This window comes from Falco biarmicus, chromosome 4, assembly GCF_023638135.1.
Source record: "Falco biarmicus isolate bFalBia1 chromosome 4, bFalBia1.pri, whole genome shotgun sequence".
Taxonomy (NCBI): domain Eukaryota; kingdom Metazoa; phylum Chordata; class Aves; order Falconiformes; family Falconidae; genus Falco; species Falco biarmicus.
Window position 1 is genome coordinate 48,016,238 of NC_079291.1, and position 22,491 is coordinate 48,038,728.

The following is a 22,491-nucleotide window of genomic DNA, read 5'->3' on the forward strand; positions in this document are numbered from 1 at the left end:
TTCCTTGTGACTGGAATTTAACCAGATTTAAGTGTAAGAAACAGATGTTCTCTATTTCTAGATATATTCAAAAGCATTATTTTTTACAAAAAAGTAGATTTTGTTGTTCACATGCAGTTAGAAAATCCTAAGACTGATGGCCAATTGTCTCTGCTATCTTGCGTCTTATCTAGAGGCCTTCACTGTGCAAAACGAGTGTAAAATGCCACCACACTGATGCAAGTGTAAATGGTAACATGAGAGACACAGGAACAGAGAATGCATGGCAAAAAGTGTTTTTATTAGCAATGTTAGGCCTTGGATAAGAGCCTAACCAAGTTTCACTTTTAAAACTATGCCTTGCTACACAAGTTTCTTAGTGACTTGTGAGCCCTCTGTTTTAGTCTACAATGGTTGTAATGAGGTAACTAAACACCAAGACTAACTTCGCTAAATCCAATGTCAAATTTCCCCACCATGTCTCTCACAGGTCTTAAAAAAAATAATTATGTCAGTACATGGGATTGCATTCATCTGACTGTCATCTTCTGTGCTGGCAAAGTTACCAAAACTGAATCAGAATGAAATAATTTGTAGATGAGAATTCGCCAGGGGAGAAGAATGCTGTGCAGTGTGAACAAATCTGAATTATCAGCTTAAGCTCTAGAGTTCCTCACTGGTTTTGGTATGTATGAATATGCTGTTGTTAGTCATGTCACTACTAAAAATATTGATTTCACTGCTGAAAACAAGTATCCCTCCAGACAGAAGCCCCACAAACTTTTTCAGATACTTCTTGTTTCATCTACAGTGTTGGGGCAGAGGACTGTTCACTTTAGTATTTAAATGGAAGAAATACTGATCTATTAATTCCTGCTGATTTGGTATAACTGGTGCTGTTTGCAAATTCATCATCCATCTGCTTTTTTTCTAAGGAAGCAGAAATCCTTGTGCCTCTTGTTCAAGAATATGATAAATTCAGGTTTGTGGATTCTTGTATTACCACTAAACCTTGTTTCTTCTTGAAAGTCTGTATTCAAGTGTAGGAAATAAGTCTATAACAGGATACATAGGGGGAAGTTTCTGGGATGAAAATTTGGCTCTGGCAGTGGTCACACAGCCATGTTTAAAAAGATAGATGCTGCCTGTCGTTGCCAGGTTGGCCTCACCATATTTGAGAGATATCTCCACTCCTGTATTTTGTCTGTGCATGTGAAGAGAGTAAATTTCACTTAGAGTGAATAAGCCTCTGGGGTAGTTTTTTTCCCAGCACTTTTGTGTAATCACCACAGCGTGCCACCTCCTTTAGCCAATATTTGCAGTAACTTTATATGTTAAAACAAGGCTATGCAGTAGCTGTTGGTAGCTTAACCATGTGGTTGCAAAATTAACCTTTGACCTTTCTTAGCCTAATCAGGAAATTGACTTTAAGAGTTACTCCTCAACCCAGGATATGTGGTTAAAGTTAAACATCACTAATAGGAAGTCTAGTAACAGGAAACGTGCGAATGCTAATCCATACAAACATAAACAAACCTTTGGCTTACATACAGTTTTATTGGAATTTTCCTCTTGACTCCCCTTCCTTCAGTAACTCAGAAAAAATTACAAGCAGCTTGTTAAAGTCTTTTGAAAAAAACTTCAGCTTTTTGTGACTATAGGTTTATTAGATTTCTACTTAAGGAAGCTTTAAAACTAGTGTAGGATTTTGTCAAGAATCATCTCTTGGCAGGTACATGCCATTCATCTTCACTGCAGTTCTGATTAATGACATTATTCACCAGAAAAACCAGAATTTTCAGGCAAAGGATTAACTATGAGTGTTTCTTTTTGTGTAACAAAATTGAGTGATTTGGAGAAAAAGGGTTTACAAAAATATGTATTTCCATAAGCTCATTTTGAAACCTTTTTAGAAACAAACTTATCAGAAACTCACTGGAATGAATATAATTCCAGTACAGAAAATTATCTGTGAGAATCTGAAACATTTTTATTGTTCTCCTTGGATTCCTGTTACATTCCATTAGGAAAGCAGTTTAGAGTAACTTGAAGCTAAACACTAGCCAGTTAATCACTGTAGATATAAGTATAGCCCTCACCTTGGAAAACCTTTGAACGTTACTTTGCTCTTCATACTAAATCCACAAAACCTTCACATTCATATTGAACTCCGCTGAGTTCAGTGGGCTATTGTGTATGTCCATTGACACAGATCAGATTCCAGGATTAGGGCCAAAGTAATTTTTCCGGGAGGAGTTTCCTTGAAGTCAAGAGAAGGATCTTAGGGGAGCAGAAAAAAGGTCGTCTGAAAAAATTCAGTCTCAAAACAGGAAAGAACAAGATAACTGTAAAACAGTAGCCTACAATCTCTGCATTTCCTCTCTTGACCTCTCCAGAATGAGTAAATCGACAATATTCACAACCCCCCCCCCAGACAAAATATATACTATGCATATTAAAGCAGGACCTATGTATGGCATCGTTGTAATGATATTGCGTTCACTTCATGTGTATTTACAAAAGTGGCTAACCCATGAGGCACACAACTCATGGCGTTACTTTGCAGATAATTTTGTTCCCAAGGGAACATTTTCAACAATGTTCTTAAGCTGTACAATTATGTTAACTTCAATAAAAATGTTACTGCATGTAAAATGAATATCAGATGATTATCTGAAATGTGTTTTAATGATTAACAGCTGTGAAGTAAACTGCAGGCGAATCATATCAGTCCAGCCTTGTTAAATACATTTTGGATGAATTCAATTTGCCTTGATATAGTGTCTCCTCTAGAGCTCATACAAGCTTCTCTTTGGGGTACCGTAAAGTTCCACTCCCCTTTGAGTATTCGGTCATCTTTCTATTTTTGGAGCCCTGTTTGCAGACTAACGTATTGTAGTCATTCACACCACTGTAGCCCAAAAGCTCTTTGCCTATGATATCCAGGCAAGCATGAAAAATTGATTTAGATCACAGCCTCATTAAACACATGCTTTACAAAGTGGCAGTGATGAGTGAGGAATATGCAGCCTGCAAGAGCCCTCCCACTTAAAATTAATAACCTTAAAAAAACACCCCCAACAGTTGCTATGTAAAGGTGTGACCGTATTTATACAAGAAACTCTTAGGGCCTGATTCTCTCATTAGTCTGGTGCTGTTGGAATGATTCCTGAAATCAGGAAATTTAAATATACCTCAGGATTTGATCATAAGTTAATGAAATTTAATTAAAAGCTGTAAAGAAGAGGTAGAGTGAACCTCAGAGTAGTATTAAGCCACAGGGTTGGGTTTTTTTTGTTTGCTAGCAAAAATCAAAGCTTTCATTTTTTATGTTACTATTTGGCATGGGTTTTTATCAGTTCCCTTGAAAAACATTTTTTTTTTTTATAGGGAATTTCAACCAGGCAATAAATTTAATATTTTTAAATACTTGAACCTCATGACACTAATCTTTTTCCACAGGAAAGAACTCCTCACTTTTCCTATAAGTCTACCTTTTTTTTCCCTGCTCAAATACTGTTTTTTGTTTTCTCTTAAAAGAACTGCTGGCATGTTTGAGAAAGAATCTGTCTATATGAAGCTTTTTTTGATAGAACAGGAATCGCTGTCAACGAATTAGTGCAAAGCACAATCCTTCTTGACTTCAGAGCTTTAAAGATGGCATTCTAATGAGGAATGTAATTTGCCTAATTAAAAAGTTATCTGTAAAGTGCTGTTATCCCTTGTGCTGCTGGTATGAACACCGAACTGGGTGAGTATACTGAGTGAGCCTGGGTGTCCCAAACCTCCCCTGGGGAGGGGTGGTCTGGTCATTCAACTGAAGTCCAGTCCTGAGGTTTTGTAGTTGTATATCGTAGAAGAAATAATGAGGAAACTGTCCCAGGTTTTATACTTCAGGTACCAGTTTATCTTATGGTCCATCAGTGGGTGGTGCTGCTGTCCAGACGTACCTTGACAGGCTGGAGAAATGGGCCGACAGGAACCTTATGAAGTTCAACAAGGGGAGGTGCCAGTCAGGCCCTGCACCTGCAGAGGAACAGCCCCATGTGCCAGCACCAGTATGTACTGGGGGCTAACTGGCTGGAAAGAAACTTTGCAGAAATTAATCTGGGGGTCCTGGTGGATGCCACGTTGATCATAAGCCAGCAGTGTGCACTTGCAGCAAAGGCTAAAGATATCTTGGGCTCTATTAGGAGAAGCATTGCCAGAAGGTCAAGGGAGTTGATTCTTCCCATTTCTTAAGCACTGATGAGGCCACTTCTGGAGTGCTGTGTCCAGTTCTGGCCTCCTCGGCACAAGAGAGACATGGATATACTGAAGACAGTCCAATGAAAGGCCATGAAGATGAACAAGGGACTCTCCTGTGAGGAAAGGCTGATGGAGCTGGGACTGTTTAGCCCAGGGAAAAGAAGGCTCAGAGAGGATCTTATCAATGTAAATACCTGAAGGGAAGGTGCTAAGAGGGCAGAGCCAGCCCCTTTGCAGTGGTGCCCAGTAACAACACAAGAAGCAATGGGCACCACCTGAAACACAGGAGGCTCCCTCTGAACATCAGGAAGGAGTTTTTCACTGTGAGGGTGTCTGTCCATTGTCACAGGCTTCCCAGGAAACTGGTGGTCTCTGTCCTTGGAGATATTCAAAAGCCTTTTGAGTAGCAGAGTTGGACTGAATGACCTCCAGAGGTCCCTTCCAGCCTCAACCATTCAGTGGTCTGAGTGTGTGCTGTATTTGTTTTCCAGACTTCCGTAGGCAGTGGATCCAGTGACAGATCAAATGTAGGCTATATCAGTAGAGAATGTTGTTTGAGGAGCCATTTATTGATCATGTGAAATGAAATAGTTCCCCAAGACTTGAGTGGAAATGGAAACCTTAAGCAGAACAATATGTAGTGTGTGGCTGCTGGGTTGCTAGTTTTAGTCTGGCTTTACATTTAGTGACTGAGGTTGTTATTACTTCACATTGTGCAGTGGAATGAGTTTGTGGGCTCATGTCACACCTGATAGACAGGTGTCCTTGAACTCTAATTTACGTCTCTGTTAGTTCCAGGTGACACCATTTCTGGTGTTCTCAGACTTAGATCTGGTATTAGAAAATTCAGCATTGTGCTCACTTGTCCTCCGTCTTTAAGGACCATTGGAAAAAGCATGCCCATTGCTTGTGTTATATTTTGTGTATAGGATGTCATGCTCTAGAGTCCAGAGCCATCCTTTCACAGAAAAAGGCCCATCAATAATTTTGTTTGTTAGAGTCTCAAAAGACTTTTATAAATCACAAAACTGAAGACTTGCTTCTACAAAGGCAGAGCAACATTTTTCAGATGGCTACTGTTAATGTTGTTATACTGCATACCTAAATAAGCAACGGGTTCTAAATGAAATTTTTCAAATCAGGAGCGTCTCATAGCCAGAATCTGTGGCTCGGTCTTTCTATCCTGTATGAACACCTTGCTTCCTCAACTGCAAGGGCTGTTTCACATTCATAATACTCAGAGTAGTATCCATTCAGAATTAAGGGCGGTCAAGGTCCATTGATTCCCAACTGTTGTTATGATTGTACTGGCTACACAATGTGTATTTAAAAGTAGTTCGAATAAATGCTTATACAAAGGACATGATGGGTTATTGCAGATTTAGTTTTAGACATGCTGAAAAAATGGAAGCAGTTTGTTGTGTTGTCTTTTGTAAAGCTAAAAAGCATTATAAATGGATATTTATATCATAGCATTGTGGTGATAGCCAGCAGTCAATCTGTGTGAAATCCCTTTTAGCAAAACCAATGCAAACCGAAGAGCTGTCTTTTGGTTTTGGGTGCAGTAATGAATTCAGAACTGCTTAGGTTTAGTTTGTATCTCAACAAAATGATGGAAGGTGACCTCTCCTGTCCCTGGCCACCTTCCCTCCCCTGCAAAGAAAAAGGGAAAAAAATCCAACCAGCTGAACCCTGTCTACATGGTCTATCTAACAAAGGAAGTGCTATAGCAAGTTCTGCTCAACATGATCCTCATAACTCAAATCAGTTTGGAGCTCCTTGACCATACCAGCGTGGTGGGAGAGACCTATTAAAAAACAGGTCTATCTCAGGAGCTCTGAAACAGATGCTGCCCCCACCCTATTAACCCTTCCCCATTATCAACCACTCCCTGATGGCTGAGGGTCTATAAGCACATGTATCTGACAGCTGGTTAAACTATGCAGAACCTCTAAAGTTTGAATTGTAAAATATCTTAACGTAAAAATATTTTAAAGCCAGAAATTGGGAGTGGAAGCTAAAATTCCCTGCTGGTTTTCATTTTGCCTTAGTCTCTGGAATTTCTTTTTTAAGAACTGCCAGTAGCTAAAATTTTGGGGCATGGTATTTAGTCAACCCAAAATATTTTGCCACAGCTCCCTCCATGTCCAAATCCTTGTGGCTGAACTCAGAGTCTCTGTGTTTAGCTTGTACTTTTTTTGTGGTTTAATACATTTTCTTCTCTTCCTGATATAGTTGAGGCATCTCTTTGCTGAGCCGTCTCATCTGAAAGAGGCTGACAGCATATGAAGGCAGAGAAGTATCCTTTGATGAGAAAATGCAAATCCCAAACAAAACATTTGCAAACCACTAATCACCATTTCCATACAATTGAACAATGATACGGTATTTATTATAGAATGACTTAAAGGTAAGGCTGACTCCTTATAAGAAATGCAACAAATAACTTCATATACATCCCCTCCATTTATTTCTGCACCAGAGGCTATTTTTTACCTCTTTGCGCTTAGTGTCAGGACTCCCTCTGCATTCAGCAGAACTGAAGTTTTATTTTTTTGGTATAAGGACTTTCTTGTTAGTAGTTTGAGGAGTTATATAGTATAGTAGGGAACTACTTTGGCAAATATTGTCAAAAGGAGATTCTAAATTTGGAAGAAAGTATGGTGTTCTGGATCTAATATTCAGAGATGCTGGCTAACCTCAGCTGTCATTACATTAGTTTTCATGGCAGTGAATTCAGCACTTTGAAATAAGGGAACTGGCTTTTCACACCTGGCAGTGCAAAAGTAGAGTTAGCCAAAATCTCGGATAGTTGGGAAAGTATTGGTCTTATTTTAAATTTTAGTTCTTTCATTTTACTGTAATAATTATGGCTGCTTCATTAATTAGTGTTTACAATGCCACTGGATTAAGAAAAATGTGTATATATATATATCTGTGAGCTTGTTTGTTTTATATTTTTATATGCTTCCTCTATTTGGTTCAACTTTTACTGTGCCGCCTACAGGGAAAAATAATTTAGTTTAGCAGAAGCTGTTTTCATTCTGAGTGAACCTTGATTTGAAGCTGTGCGGATTGTAATTACATTTAATTATAATGAGTTTTGGTTTTGAAAATAACCTTGTTAGTCAGATTTGGGTTTAAAACAACCCACCAGTTCATGGTGGGTCTAAAGACTCATACTCTACTGCATTAGATCCTTTTTTATTTCTAGTAGTAGAGCTTGGCTAGGAAAATGGATTCAAACCAAGATGCAGAATTTGGCAGTTTTCTGTATGTAGTAGAACCTGGGACATCCAGATATTCAGCAGTGAATACCTTATACACACTTCCTTTTCTGATTTGGTTTCCCAAAGGTTGAGGAAAACAATAAAGCAAAATACCTTTTTTACCCCTCTACGTTACAAAAATCATGTAAGGGAGCTAACATGGAGAAAGCCAAAGGTCCTGTTTGCTGGTGGAAAACAAAGTGAAGTGGAGGACTCACACCTTCTGTGTAGGGTATGTGTGGAGTGCTAGGATGTACTGATTCTAGTAACCTGAATGTGTCTTGCCTCCGTTGTCAGGAGAAGGTTGCATTTTATGTTCAAAATATCTGAGCCAGTAGTTATGCTCCATTTACTAAGTCAGACAGAGACTCAGTCGTTTGACTTAATAAAATTTAAAGTGTAATCAATCTTATTGTAATGTAGATCAACTAAAATAGATGAATCATATTGAAATGCTTCTTTTTCTTCTTTACCTTTTAAAAAAAGCCTAAATTAACTAGCTCAGATAGAGACATCTACACTCTAGGTGATTAAAATAATGTGAGATGAACCCCACCCAGAATATTCACAGCTTGGAACTAGCTGATCCTAAGCGGATAAAGTAGGTGTAGTATGTTTGTTCTGGTTCAGTCTTAGTCTTTCCAGGACATGTGGCTGAGATACTGGTCTGTACTGAAAAGCTAATTGGCACCTTTAAAAGCTTAAGATTTTGGGGTAAATTTCTGTCTAAGTGCATACCTGTAGGTAAGCAGTGTGTTTGTAGTTGGGCTTACATGTTGGCATAGACCTACTCAAAAAGAACGGAGTTCTCCAGAACCCTCCAGATTTTGCTTCAGTTCTGACCACCACTGGCCAATGGGTCAACTTTCTCAAAGGCTTTACAGCCAGCAAAAGGAGAAAGTGTTTGTTAGAGACTAAGCCCAAGGAAAGAAATAAATGGGTCACTGAGCTGTCCCACGTTAAACCATCTCAAGGGAAGGATGTTTGATCTGGGAAATGCTGGGTTTACTTTTACAGTATAGGAAAGTAACTCAGAAAGGTTTTGTGTCATACTGGATGGGTGGCAGAAAAGGTACCCACAAACTGTTACTTCTGTTAAAGAAATGCTGCATCTGGTACTATGCCAATGGGAAGGAGCTCTTTCTGTAGGTCAGGTGGCTCTACATTATTAATCCCAGAGTGCATGGATCTGAAAAAAGCCAACTGAGAACATTAACAAAGTTTGGGTGTACACATTTTATTAGGAACAGAAAAGGTTGCAGGAGTCTCTGAGCATGCTGAAAGGATTATTTTCTTAGGCTTTGTGTTAATGCTGGTTCATTCATTTTGATTTTGAATAATCTTTTTATTTCTTCCCTTGAATTCCAGACAAATTCTTTAACTTAAATCTGCTATCTTGCACTGTCTCAAGGAAAAGAGCTGAAACTTCTACAGTTTTCTAGCTTCTTCCTCTTCATAACTTTTTTTTTTTTCAGAATTTGCCAATAGTTGACTGTGAGTTCAATTTTTTGGATCAAACCACTTTTTTTTTAGTCACTTTCAGCAGTTTCCTAAACTTGTTATTGTCGCTTTGAGTATGTATTGTGTAAGGGATTGGATCTCTGGGAATTAAGCTGATTCTTGATTTCATCAATAATAGTAAATCTCCATCAAGTTAGATTTACTAAACTCAGTCCAGCCAGTATTTGTCTTCAACAAGAGATTAAACGGACAGTCCCTGAGGTTAGGTATGACTGTTCTTTTAATTTGTTTCCAAAGTTGCTACTGAGTTACATCGGTGTTTTCAGTGAGCTACTGCTTTCAAGGACCTGGCAGGGGGGGTGGACCTTGCTGCTTAGCATCGCCCTGGCTGGACTGTCGACATTTCTTATGTCTCCTGTAGCTTTGTACCAAAACTATGCAGTTGGTTCCCCCTTTGGTTTTCCTCCAGTGTCTGCTGCGCTGTTAAGATCAGATGTTGGTGGGTCTTCAGTTACCTCTGATGTAGATGTGGTTTTTTACGATTTGTTTATCAGAAACTATCACCTCTTTCTCTTCTGAAGATTCTGCTAGAGCTCTGCAGAGTTCCCCATCCACACTTTGATGTTAGGGTGCTTGATGAGGTGAATAGCACATTCTTCAGGCATTTGGGGATTTCTCACTCTAACTCCCTTAGGTATTTTTTTTGTTCTGAACATCTGTTCTCTGAATCCTTGACCAAAGGTGCTCTTCTGTGTTTCTTCTTGACTCCACAGCACGGCTCCATTTAGCCTTCCGGCAGTCAAGCACTGTGGTGTTCCAGTAGTGCCTCATTTAGTTCTCTGGTTCTTCCTGGTAGTCTTCCGGTCTGCAGGAAGAGGAATTGCAAAATTATTTGTATTGGTATTTATAAATCTTAGTCCTCTCCTACTTTAATTTGGGGTGTAACTGAAGCAGGCAATGTGCTTTAAATAGGGATGAAGTTAAAAGCAAGGTTCCCTGCCCTAACTGGGTTATCCATAGCTTGAAGTTGTCTAAGAGGCACCAGATATTTTTTTTTTAATTCTTTCAGTGTTGGAAGGAGTCATTTTATGACAAATGCTAATATACTTCAAAGGTAGAGGGAACAGGTGAAAGTCAAGCCAGTGCTTGTGCTAAAAATTGAGTCACACTATCAGTACTCTTTACTTTCAGAGTAAAACTGACAAGTATCCTGAAATATCTAGTTCAAACGTGTTGTTTGCCATTGACTAGCAGGCATTTGTTTCCAAAGCTGGTAGAAGCAGTTTTCATTCTTCGTGCCTTCTCCGTGTTTGATTTGTTTCTTTCTGTTTTCTTTCAGAAGACTTAATTGCACTATGTTTTTTCAAAAACAAGCACATCAAATGTCACAATATTAGCATAATCATAAAAATGTCAAACATTCAGTGCATTGCAATATGTCAGAGCTTACTACAGAACATATTTTTTCATATGATTAGTGTGATTCTCTGGGACATGCCTTTGAATGGGCAGCTCTTAAAAAGGTGACAAGTGGTTGCTACAAATTATTCCCATTAAGTAAAAGCACAGTTTGTCCCTGAAGTAAAATCATATTTGTCCTTAAAAGCAGTAGATCCTAAAGGAATAGACAGATGTAAAACATCATCTAAGAAGAGGAAAGTGTACTGATCCTGTGGTTGTATTCTGTGTAAATTCTTGCTGTGTCTGGCTCACCCCATTGATCTCCACCTGCAAGAACCTGGAAACCTGGATCATAGATTTCAGTGCCTGTCATTATCTGGATACTACCATTTGGGTCATGGGTAGTATAGTTTTTTTAAATAGAGGTAGTTAATTAATGCTGTATATTTAAGATTTAAGTTAAAAAGCATCAGGTACATTTTAATAAATGTACTATTTTTTGTATTGTAACTAAACTTGTATAGACTGTTGCACTGCTTGAACTAACTACAGTAGCATTATTTTGGTGAGAATTTCATGGAAGGATTTAGGACTGTGAATCTCAATGGTAAGGGTGTAAGTGTGGCAAACGGCAGTTTCAGATACAGTCTGTAAAGCAACTATAATAAATTTATGTCCAGAGTCCCTTCACCTTTCTTGGCTGTTACAGAGGGAAATAGCCACAAAATTCAATACAATTACAAACTTTTAAATTTGGACAAAGCAACACCATTTATTGTCAGTGCAGTAAATTGCTTCCCAACATCCTCTTTGGGATCGTGTTGCGAGCTCTTCACTTGATTTGTGAAAGCCATGTTCATTAAGCTCATGACTGCAATGGTAAGTGAGGCTGCTATCTTGAAAGATTCCTTGGCATTGTTTTTTCCACGCATGGAAAGACAGCGCAGACAGTCTGCAGTGTTCTGGTATGACCACAGGAGAAGAAAGCAATCATGCTGTGAGCAGAAGTGTCCTCCTCCTTACTGCTTCTGAACCTCCTACTATAGGTTCTGCTGAGGAGTATCCTGTGGTATCAAAGGACAGCTCTGTCTTACTATCTTTGTTCAGATGGGTGGAAATTTGCCTTTTGCACATTTGCACTTGTGGAAAAGACAACGGAATTTAATAGGTCACACAGCTGGCAGAATGCACCAAACAGGTAACCTTCTTCCTATAAATGTGTTTCTGGAAAGTGATAGCCTTGTGAGCCCCTCCATTTATGCTAAGGATAGAGTCATTACAGGCAGCCTTTCCTTTCTGTCCTCCTAATGTGTCCTCGTCTTCTCCATTTCAGTAACAGAAATTAAATCTCCCTGCCTGGTTTGCTCTTCTGCTTTATGCTTCAGCCAAAGCAATGCCAGCTGATGCTGGTGTGGTGGTAATACAGCACTTGTGGATGCTCCCTGGATATGGACTGCAACAAATGGGTTACTGCCAGAGGGCCCTCAGGTGGTAAATACTGCACTGGGTAAGGAATGACAATGAATGGCTGGATCTGCATCCTGTGACTACTCTTCTGACCTATTCTGTCCCTACAGAAGTATTTTTATGCTGCTTTTTCCCCCCCTTTTTTTTTTTTTTTTTTTTTAACAGCTACCTGTCTGAGCCTCATAGTGTTTTTGATGTTCATTGGCAGAGGTCACATGCAGCCACACGTACCTCTCCATGAGCAGCAAGGAGGTAATGGTGGCTTCAGTCTCAGAACCGAACGTGAATTCAGGTGAGAGACGTACATGTGCACACACAGACCCACTGCATTTTGCTCATTCCTTCTCCTTTACCTCTCCTTACATTCTTCTCTGACTTATGGAATTTCACTTCCTCTCCTGTAGCTGTTGAACACCTCTACCCTTTCCTAGTCTGCTGGGTATCACTTTGTATTCCCTGAAGTGATGATGGGATGATATCGGAGATATCAAAGGAAATGGCTTTGGCAGCAGTAAGCAGTGATAATAAAACAATTGCAAGTCAGATTTTGTAATCCGTCTGCTATACATCCAGGCCCCAAGGATGGATCCAAATATACATGTGAATACTTCAGAAAACGTTCCACATAACTATTCTATAGAAATAACCTCCTTCAAAATCCTGAGCACAAAACTGTTTACAGTTGCCTATCTAATAGGTACTTTTCTGATCATTAAATTCTGCTCTGTGCTCTGAGACAACAGAGTCATTTTCAACAAGTAAGAACAGGTCCTGCCCTTACCTCGGGGATGTGAGGAGCTAGCAGCAGAGCAGCAGTGCTTTCCTGCAGAGCAGTAAGACTAGTGGAAGTAATCAGGATTCAGCTATTGAAAAGCATAAGCAGAAAATAATTTGTACGCATGTACAAATAGGCAGCTTTCTAAATTATTTTCAGGTGTCTTCTTTAATCCATCTGTAAAGATGAAAATGATGGCAGATTTTTGCAGTGTCTCTTTAAAATGAGTTTTGAAGACAGTTTCCAGGTAATGTGCATTTTCCATTCAGCAACTCATCTGATGCCATGCAAGGTTCCTGCCCTGCTTCTGCTAAAGACAGTGTAAGGTTCGACATTGATATCATGAAGACAGTAGCAAAATATTTCAGCCATTGTATTACACTCAGACCTCAGTGTGAGGAATCCATCCCTGTCACATGGACCTGTGTGCAGCTGCAGGAGCATAGAGGGGTTTTAGAACAGTCTCTGCACTGCCAGGAGTGTCTTCTGGCCTGATGTGGAGATGCCCCATGGGAAGTGCTGCCTCTGCAGTCGGCAGAAGGGGTGTCAGGGTGTACAGGCATGTAATCAGGGGACAGCTGCTGCTCCTGTGCTCTGCAGGTTGAGGCAGCCCAGCTACAGGTTGCTCTTTCTTACTCTTTCTGTTGTGTGAAGGAGAGTTGCAAAGGGTGTGTGTCTTGTGGCACTGTAAACAGGACAGTCATGTTCTCCAGCTGAATTTGTAGACTTGCACTTTTACAACTGAAATATCCCCAGCCTGCTCTCTGATCTGTTAGCCAAAATGGAGGTTTTCACACTGATGTCTGCAGGTGATTCATACTGCCTTATTTCTTCCTTGTGGGAGACCATTGGGTTTTATTCCTTAGCTCACACGATCTACCCTCAGAAAGCACAAAAGTCTTTGCATTGTGGCCTCATATGAAGTCATTCTCTTCTGTTGTGTCAAGAATAAAAAGGAAATGTATAAACAAAATGGGAAACATGGTAAGATGTCAAGGGAAGGAAAACAAGACTGTGATCCAGAATGTTATACTTCTTTGTGAGTGACTTCTCTGAGATGCAGATTGAAGAAAGAGATGTTTTTGCTATTGCTCCTCAGAACCAAAAGGTAACAAAATGCTTTGCTGGAGGCCACTTCTTCCTGTCTGCATTCATATACACGTGATTTGTTTCAGTGCACAGGGACATATGCTGCAGTGTTGAAGTCAATGGGAATTTTGCTGCTGAATATAGGAGAAAGCATTTTGCCTCTGTCTCTGAAAATTGATGTCACTGAGACTTTGGATGGGCTTTATTGGTCTTACAAAAATCTCTTGTGTTTTATTCCTGGTGCCTAATACCTCCATCATTAAGTGGCATATCACCCAGGATGCTGTCCCTTGTGAATTCAGGGAGAAGGTTACACACTGGAAAGGCATATGAAACCAGTACTTATAAGGAAATAAGTAATTAAGTCAGCTGAATAGAGGTGGAAACATTAAAAATAACAATTTTAATGAAGTCCGTGTCTAAGAACAAGAAATTGGATCTGGGGAGATGAGGTTTCAGGTGAACTCATAGCACAGAGCAGTCATGGTTTTACTGGATCCTCAACTTGTTGCACTCTCAGCTGCTCCTGCCTCTCTGGAGTCTTTCCAGGGCAGATGGTGCAGCTGAGGCTGCATGGCCTGAGGCAGAGTATTGAAGCAGTACGCTGTTAGCTGGTTTAGCAAAAATTATTTGTCATTTTCTTTTCTTTCTCTGTCCATGTAGTGTAAGCTAAGGTCAAACTCTGGACTTACTGGTTTTCCTGTGGCTGAATCCATAGAGGATTTGTACTGTAATAACGGCAACAGATTGTATCTTTTCTTGTCTTTGGATGGTTTGACAGCAGGTCAGTGTTAGCAGTGGTTATCAGAGCAGTAAGGATTACCTGCCTGTCATATTTTCTTTTTCCCTTTCATACCCCTCCCAAAAATGAATTGTCAAGACAGACAGCCTGAACAGAGGAATCGAAGAAAAACTTAAAAAAAAACCAAAACAAACAGTCAGGAATTCTTGCACTAGTTAACTTGCTGTAGCCTCTGGAAACCTGGATTCTTGTTGATCCAGTGGAGCACTGTCAAGGCCATGCACAGCCACAGTTTTCTAGTGGTGTTAGCATTTTCTTTCCCACTGTCTGACTCTAAGCAGACTCAGTCTGTATTTTGGAGAGGCTGGTGTTCCCCCTAGTATTTCTATGCACCATCGGTTAATGGATCATTCTGAAGACCACCAGCAGCAGCTCTTGTTCAACAGGCAGTGGCTGCAAATTCCTGAAGTGGGGAAAAGCGTTATGGGAATTTTATCCAAGAGCTGGATTTTTCTCTAAATTTATTTTTTTTTCACAGTTCTGTTATATTTACCTGTCACTGTGAGGCCTTCACATCTTCTCTTGCAGTTTTTTTGTTGTTTAGGTCTTCAGGTGTAATTTTAGATAGGCAATTATGCTTTTTTCTCTGAAGGACCTACTAAATAGAAAATAAATTTCTTCAGGATATTCTTCTAATTTGGATTCCACCTTTTTTTCTGTAGAATAGGAGTCTTAAAACAGTGTCACTGAATTTGCGCAGTAGCAAAGCTGAGCCCCGAACAGAGAAATATGCAGTCTTTCTTAAGACGTGTTGAGACATCCTCCTGCAGCTGTGATGGGCTATCAGCACAACATCTCCACCCTTTCACCAGAGGCAACCTCTCAGAGGCAACTTTGTCTTCAGACTTCAGTTGTATATCATCTATTCTCAACTAGTGTCAAAAGACCCAGGAGTTTCTGGCTGTCTGCTGGGAGCATTGATCCACTCACCACAACTGCGTAAGAGATGTGAAGTCTTTCCTTCCCTTGCACTCTCTTTCTCTCTTAAAAAAAAAACAAACCCAAACAAACAAAAAAAAAAAAGAAGCTGTCAGTATTTCAGAAAGTGTGAGCAGCAGATCTTTGTGTACTTTAATCCATAAATAAACATTTCTTCTTTTGAACTTCATTAAAATTGGATGTGTTTTCACTGTAAAACACTCCAGCATCCCTATCATTTAGACATATATGGTGATGAATACTGCAATTAATTTTTGTCTGTAGGAATACTTGTGGTCTAGAAATATTCTATTTATGCCAAAAAAGTAAATAAGAGTCAGACCACAAGATATTTTGCTTATAACAGCAGTTTTAGAGCAAAAGCAAGCTCTGCTCCTGCTGTTTTAACAGTCTGGGCCAAATGCATCTTTGTTGTTGCGACCTAGCTTGCAGAGAAGTTGTGGAGAGGTGCATTTGGTTTGCCTCCTGCACAATTATATCAGACTTTCTTTGGTAATACTTGTTGATGTATCACATTCAAATCTCCAGCTTTTCCTTTAATGCATTTGACCTGAAGAAAGGAATTCCTGCTTTTAAATGCTCATCAATCAGTGCTTCATAGTTAAGCTGATAAAAAAAGCTAAGGCTAAGCCACTGTTAATTTAGCCAACTGTAACATTACTGACAATATTCATCAGCAAACAATTTTAATTAGACCAGCATAATGAGCTCAGTAGATTAAGGCTAAGCAAATGACTAAAACTAAAGAGGGATTCTGATGACAAGTCCTGATGAGAGTAAGGATGATTTTTTTGCCACCAGTATTTGAGTAGGATGTGGGAATGGAGAGACAGTCCTAATCACATGAGAAATCTCTTAAAAATAATACAGGTGCACCGTGTTGGTGTCAGGAAGGCTTGCAGAGTGCGAGCGAGCGCTGTATAAACTTCCCGCACAGCCTTGCGTGTCTGTGACAGCCTCCCTCTGTGCTGGTGGGGCTGGTTGTGTGCTGGCCTGATGTGCCACGCGTGGAACTGGGACTGGGGAGGGTTGTGACAGGTTAAACCAAAGAGGCAGCAGGTGCTTGTGCTGGGCGGGGGGACAGTGGAAGGGCAGGTGGAATAGGACCTGGTGGAGTTTGTGGCTGTAATTAAGAACAGGTAGGGAATCAAATGGGAGTGGGGAGGCAGGGAAAAGGGCAGTGTTTTTTGAAGAAAGAAGTAAGGATAGAGACAGAAAAAGAAAAGTATTGTTTGGTGTTTAAGGATGGAAATGTTTAGGCTGAGTAACCCACCGCTGTGTTTGTCTCTTTTTCTCTCCCCACACAGCTTCTTTGTTCTGATCCCTGGAGAAGTATTCTGTCCCCCGTTTTTATTCCCCCCTACCCGCCCATGGTCTTCCTGAGACCTGCTGGCAGGGGGAGGTTTTCACAGCCTGCACTGTTGATTCTGAGAAGTGTGAGGGAAACAGAGCCATGCTGGGTGATGTGACTCACCTTGGAGGAGCTGGTGTTTTCTGTCTGAGTGGAAGTGGAAAGTTTCAGCCTTGCTAGTCCAGATGTTTTAATGGACATGGCTGCAGTAGAGAAACCCTTTTCTGCACGTCTTGCTGAGCCCTGAGTAGGAGAGTAACAAGTTACATACTAGCATAAATGTTTAATGATTTATGATAAAAAAAAAAAAAAAGATGGTGAGTAAAATACTAGGTTAATTGACTATGGAGTCCTAAATTCCCCAAAATGTAGCATTCCAGCCAAATATGGCTGAAATATCAGCTGTCATATGATGAATATTTTAAAGAATATTCTATTATACACCTAGGGGTTCATTCGCTTCAGTAATGAGGACAGTTACCTCTAGGGAAAGGAAGCTATATTATGCTTGCCACTTAACCAGGGGCTGGTTTGACAGGCATCAGCTCAGAATATATGTGTATATATAGGGAATCACAGCAGCTTGTCTCTAGCTCACTGAGCAGGAAATGTGCTCTACAATACTTTGGGTTTCTATCTATGGATTTGTGCATGGTACTGAGTGGGATTCAGACTATTTTTATTCCTGAGTCTGATTGTTGAGGTGGAATCCATCACCTACTAAATATTAAATCAGCAGTTTTTTTTAAAGAGCAACACTGTCTCTGCTGACTTGAACATCCTTATGTGGCCCAGAGGAAAAGAGAAACAAAGACAAGATGAGAAAACTATCGTCTTTTGCATTCTTCTTAATATTAATGATTTCTCTAAAGTTTTCAAACTGTTGAAGGCGAAAAGTGAGCTAGAACTTTCACATGGGTAAGAAATGACCCAGGTGAAAAAAAAAGCATACATTATAAAAAGAGCAGTGAAACTTCTAGAGTTGAATTATTAGTTGGTAGAGATGGAGAAAATGCATCAACAGATTATTTTTTTAAACCAATTTTGTTTAATTGTTTCCAAACAAACATGGCTGGGAATTATTAGGAATGTGTTAATTCAAAATTATTTGAACACTTTCATGCAAAGGTAATTAATGTCAGATTTTACACTGACTATTGCTTCTGCAATCTAATGTTTGCAAATGATGACATTTTGAGATACCTGCCCAACCTACATGGTATTGTCTATCTTGCCAGGCTGACTGGAATTGGCTATCGTTCCTTGTTTATTTTGTTTTTGTCTATTTATTTATTTTTAAAGTTAATAGTTGCACTCATAGGCACTACACAAAGGCAGCAATCTGTGAGGTTTCTGAGTATTTCTAAGATACCTGTAGTTTCCTATATGAATAATCATAATGAACCACTGCACAAATAAAAGCTCATCTCTCGCCCTTAAAGAGTCTGCACAAACCCCACTTTTATGATAACGAGCAGGTAGGTGAAATAACAAGGCATGATAAATGATGTCATATTTTTTGGTTTTACATTCTGCAAAATATTGACATCATCCCTTCTGTTCCAGAAACCAAAATGAATAACAGTTATGAAAATCTTCTAAACACAATAAAGATTCTTAAAAGGTTTCTTATTTCTGACTGCTAAGACAGAAGTTAATTACTTCTGTCACATTTTTGAGACCTCTGATGGCATACCAAAATGTCCTCGATGCCCTGTGCCATGGCACATCCCATCCTATCCTGTGGCAGAAGAATTTTAGTCCTTTGATTAATTTCATATAATTATCCTTCTTTAACCAGATAAGTTATCTAGGTTGCAGAATACAAGTGATTTAATCTGATGCTTTTTATTAGATAAACTGACCCCTCAATGTGATAAAGGACAAAATAAAAGTACTCATTAAGTTGATGCCTTTGCATAATTCACATGCATTTTTTAAGGTCATGTTACATATTCATCAGTTTGTCTTAGTCACAGAGTTGCCTCCATGAATGCTGTGTAGATAAGTGGGTATCTGAGCTGCTTTGTAGGGGTGAGGGGAGGTAAGGAAAAAGGAAAAAATCTAGTATGAGAAATGGGAGGGAGTAAGTAGGACTATAAGTCAGGAGAGATTCTGAGCTATATCGTTCCCAGACTACACTTCTGAATCTTTAGAGGTTTTAGAGTTTCCTTTCCCAGTATAACTCTTGATTTGTACTGGGAGTTTTGATCAATTTTTTATGTTATTAAAAACCCAATGGTTATTATTTTTCACCTTGAGATAATGGTTAAATAATCTTAAAATTGACTAAAGACCATGAAGTTATTTGTCATTTTACCTGTTAATTCATTACTTGTGTTGTTTTTAATTGTGCATGAAAAAGAAAATATTTAAATAAAACCATGCTTTCTGTTTCGATCAAAAGTTGTGTTTCTGGAGTTTGTTTTAGATCTGTGTCCTGCTTGATGTGATGTCCTGTTACGTTAGGAATGTGAGACCACAACATAAAGCTTTATCAAGACTTGGGAAGTTTGGGAAAGTTAAATGAGGTGGGGTTTGGTTTGTGGGGTTTTTTTTGGTTCTTTTTTTTGTGGTTTTGTGGTGGTTTTTTTTTTTTCCTTTCAATACAGCATGGGTTTATTTCTTCAGATCGTGAACCAAAATAGATGAATATTTCCAGCATCATGTAGCTCATGTTTTTTTTCATGGTGTTAACAGTGAATTGGTAGAAAAGGTGTTTGGAATGATAGGCAAATATCTGCACAAAGCAGTTGATTTCATCCCACAAATCTGTAAAAATTATGCAGTATGGTGCTTTATTGTAAACAAATGCTAAATCTACTGAAGCTGAAAGTCAGTGCTAACCCAATCCCAGCCCAAAGAACTCTTCCCTTGATTGCTTTTTTTTTCATATTTCCTATTCTGCCAGATTTCATAGCTCTTTGGCACATCTTAGATGTGGTTTGCTATAAAGAGGTAAGGAATAATTTTACTTGGCATACAGCAGTCAGACACAAGTTCTAGAACTTCCAGAAGGCCTGAATGTCATCTTCTGTCTCTAGGTAGGGTTCAGAAATGTCACAGCTGCATGCAGTGGCTGAGATGGAAATGTGGGACTTTGACCAGGAGACTTGTCCCAGCCCTTATATTGGTTATACCATTCCAGGAGCTTTTGTGTATGTGCTTTATGTGGGCATACCTAGGCATGGTGCCTCACTTTGAGTGGTTTTGACTTATGGTGCAACGCATAAGAAAAGGTAACCAGTAATAATCTTATCCCTGGGAGATCCTTTGGAAGGTAGCAAGCAAGCAGTTTGAACATGCTGTTACAAGTCATAATGAAGATTTGTGGAAACAATGGGAGATTTTGGGAAGTGAGTTGTTGACATGGCAGTCTACACTTGACAAAGCTCTGGAGGTCAAAAGAAATGGTTGGGCATAAACTTATTAAGATTTTCTCCCCCAAAGGCCACAGCATGAACCTTGCACTTCCAGGGTCTTGTTTAGGAGTTGTGCCAGGGGAAGTTTAGATTGGTTATTAGGAAAAATTTCCTCACCAAAAGGGTGGTCAAGCATTGGAACAGGTTGCCCAGGGAAGTGGTTGAGTCACCATCCCTGGAGGTATTTAAAAGATGCGGTGTTTAGGGGCATGGTTTAGTGATGGACTTGGCAGTGCTGGGTTAACAGTTAGACTTGGCGATCTTAAAGGTCTTTTCCAACCTTAACGATTCTATGATTCTATACTCTCTGCCTGAGGTTTGTAGAAAGCTTATTTAATTGCCATGTGTACCTATCCCCTGTTTTGCTCTTAACTGTCTGTTCATTTTTCTTTCCAACTCACTGTTATAACCAGTGATTTTAGCCAGGAGTAGCTAAAATGACAGAAATCTATAAAAGGGGTTCATGATTGGAAGTAGAGCACTACATGCTGAGTGTTGCCTGCCAGCTTTTTACTTGGATTTTAAGTGAGGGGGAAGGAAAGTAAGAGTCCTCATCTCTGTTTTTAATTAATGCAGACACCATTTTCATTCTGAAGTGTCATACACTGGAAATCAAAGGAGTCTTGTATAAATAAAAAGAAAAAGAAAAGGGTTCTCTTGATTAGTAATGGAAAACATTTTCAAACAAGATCTACAGAATTGGATAGGGCTGGAACTTCCTCAAGGTGAAAATCTTTCAAAATCGTAACATAAATTATTGATTTGTCCAAGTCTCTTCTCCATAGGAGATTTACAATATCATTTTCATAGTTGTCTTGAGGAGGGAGGGGAGATTCCTATCTAGGTCTGAATGAAAGTATCTTATTTTTACAAAATAATAATAACCCCCTATTTTAGCTAAAAAGAGAGTTGCTATGCTATGAAATTATGGGGCTTACTGCTCTGACATTTATGTAATATCAGGAATAAATCGGTTTAAGCAAATACATTTGCAGCTGTGCAAGTCTAATCACAGCCATGTAATATCATGTCTTAGATACAAAGACAGATTGTTGTGGACAGTAAGGAAGATATGTAAGGAAGATGTTGGGCCTTCTCTGAATATATGTGTTGACAAAAATTGTCTTTAACAAAACAGAACTCCACAAAGACCAAAAAGTCGAAAGTATGAGAATTGTGACAAATTAGAAAGGAGTAAGATACAAATCTGTCCCTTTTTTGCTGCCACTTTTGTTCAAACACATCAGTATGTGGGTCTAGCAGGTAAAGGGCAGGGAAATTAAACAAAAGGATAATTAATGTAGCGTGGCATATCAGAGAACATTAGGAGTTCTTGGAGTTCTTGCTACGAGTGGCAGCACTTCTGCGGATCTTTGAAGAAGGGATCTGGCTGCTGAGGAACCAAAGAAAATGAAAACCAGGATGAAAGTAGTCAGCTATTAATCACCCCAGGCAGGAGAAGTGGGTACCATCGTATACAGCAGGAGACAGAAGGTGATGAGCAGAAATGTACTGAACAAACAGGAGGGGGTGTTCATGCAATGTTTTCTCACCTTCTGTGGTAAGAAGAAGCCACAGACTTCAGCTGTTTTCCATCTCATTATACGCAAGATGGAAATAAGCATGATGGAGAGAGTTAAAATTTATTATTAAAACAAAGGAAGGACCAGTTGAGCAAAACCCCCCAAGGATTAGCATTGTATGTCAAAGGAAAAGAAGTCTGCAAGTGACAGACAATTCAAAGCTGGTAATCTTAGGTGTTTGCTGGTCAGGGTCTTAAAAGACAAAAACATGACAAAGAATTTAGTTGTCATCTACTGTGGCAGCAACAAAAACCCCAAAGTACTGTCCCTAATGAGTACTTTTTAATAATGGAAAATATATTGTGTTATCCTTGCAGACTTCAGTGTGAGCAATGTGTTGGAAATAACACAATATAAAAGTAAAATATCTGGATTTTCAAAACACTTTAAAATTGTTATTTCCAAGTGGAAAAGATATTGTACCCTCAATAGAAAAATCTTGTATTAGACCTTACTCTAAAAATTAGAGGGAATGATGATGTCGCATAATCAGTGGGGTTTTTTTAAGTTGATGTGATTGAGACAGCTGCCTTTATTGTATGAGAAAAGAATAACATTTTGCTGCTGTATTTACATATGTATGTTAAATAAGTAGAAACATACACACTGTGACATGCCCTTATGCATATTTGTCATGTGTAAAAAGGGCCACTAATCAGCTAATGAAGAAGAGAACTGAAGGATTTAAGAAAATTCTGAGAGCCC

At 39.2% G+C, this 22,491-nt stretch overlaps 1 long non-coding RNA gene across 1 annotated transcript; it reads left to right on the top strand.

The window, feature by feature from the left end:
• Positions 1-11,129: 11,129 nt before the first annotated feature.
• On the top strand, positions 11,130-19,158 carry LOC130149024 (uncharacterized). Its single transcript, XR_008821756.1, has 4 exons — positions 11,130-11,865; positions 11,991-12,117; positions 15,154-15,430; positions 16,738-19,158. It is a non-coding gene; the product is annotated as an uncharacterized LOC130149024 (long non-coding RNA).
• The last annotated feature ends 3,333 nt before the right edge of the window (positions 19,159-22,491 follow it).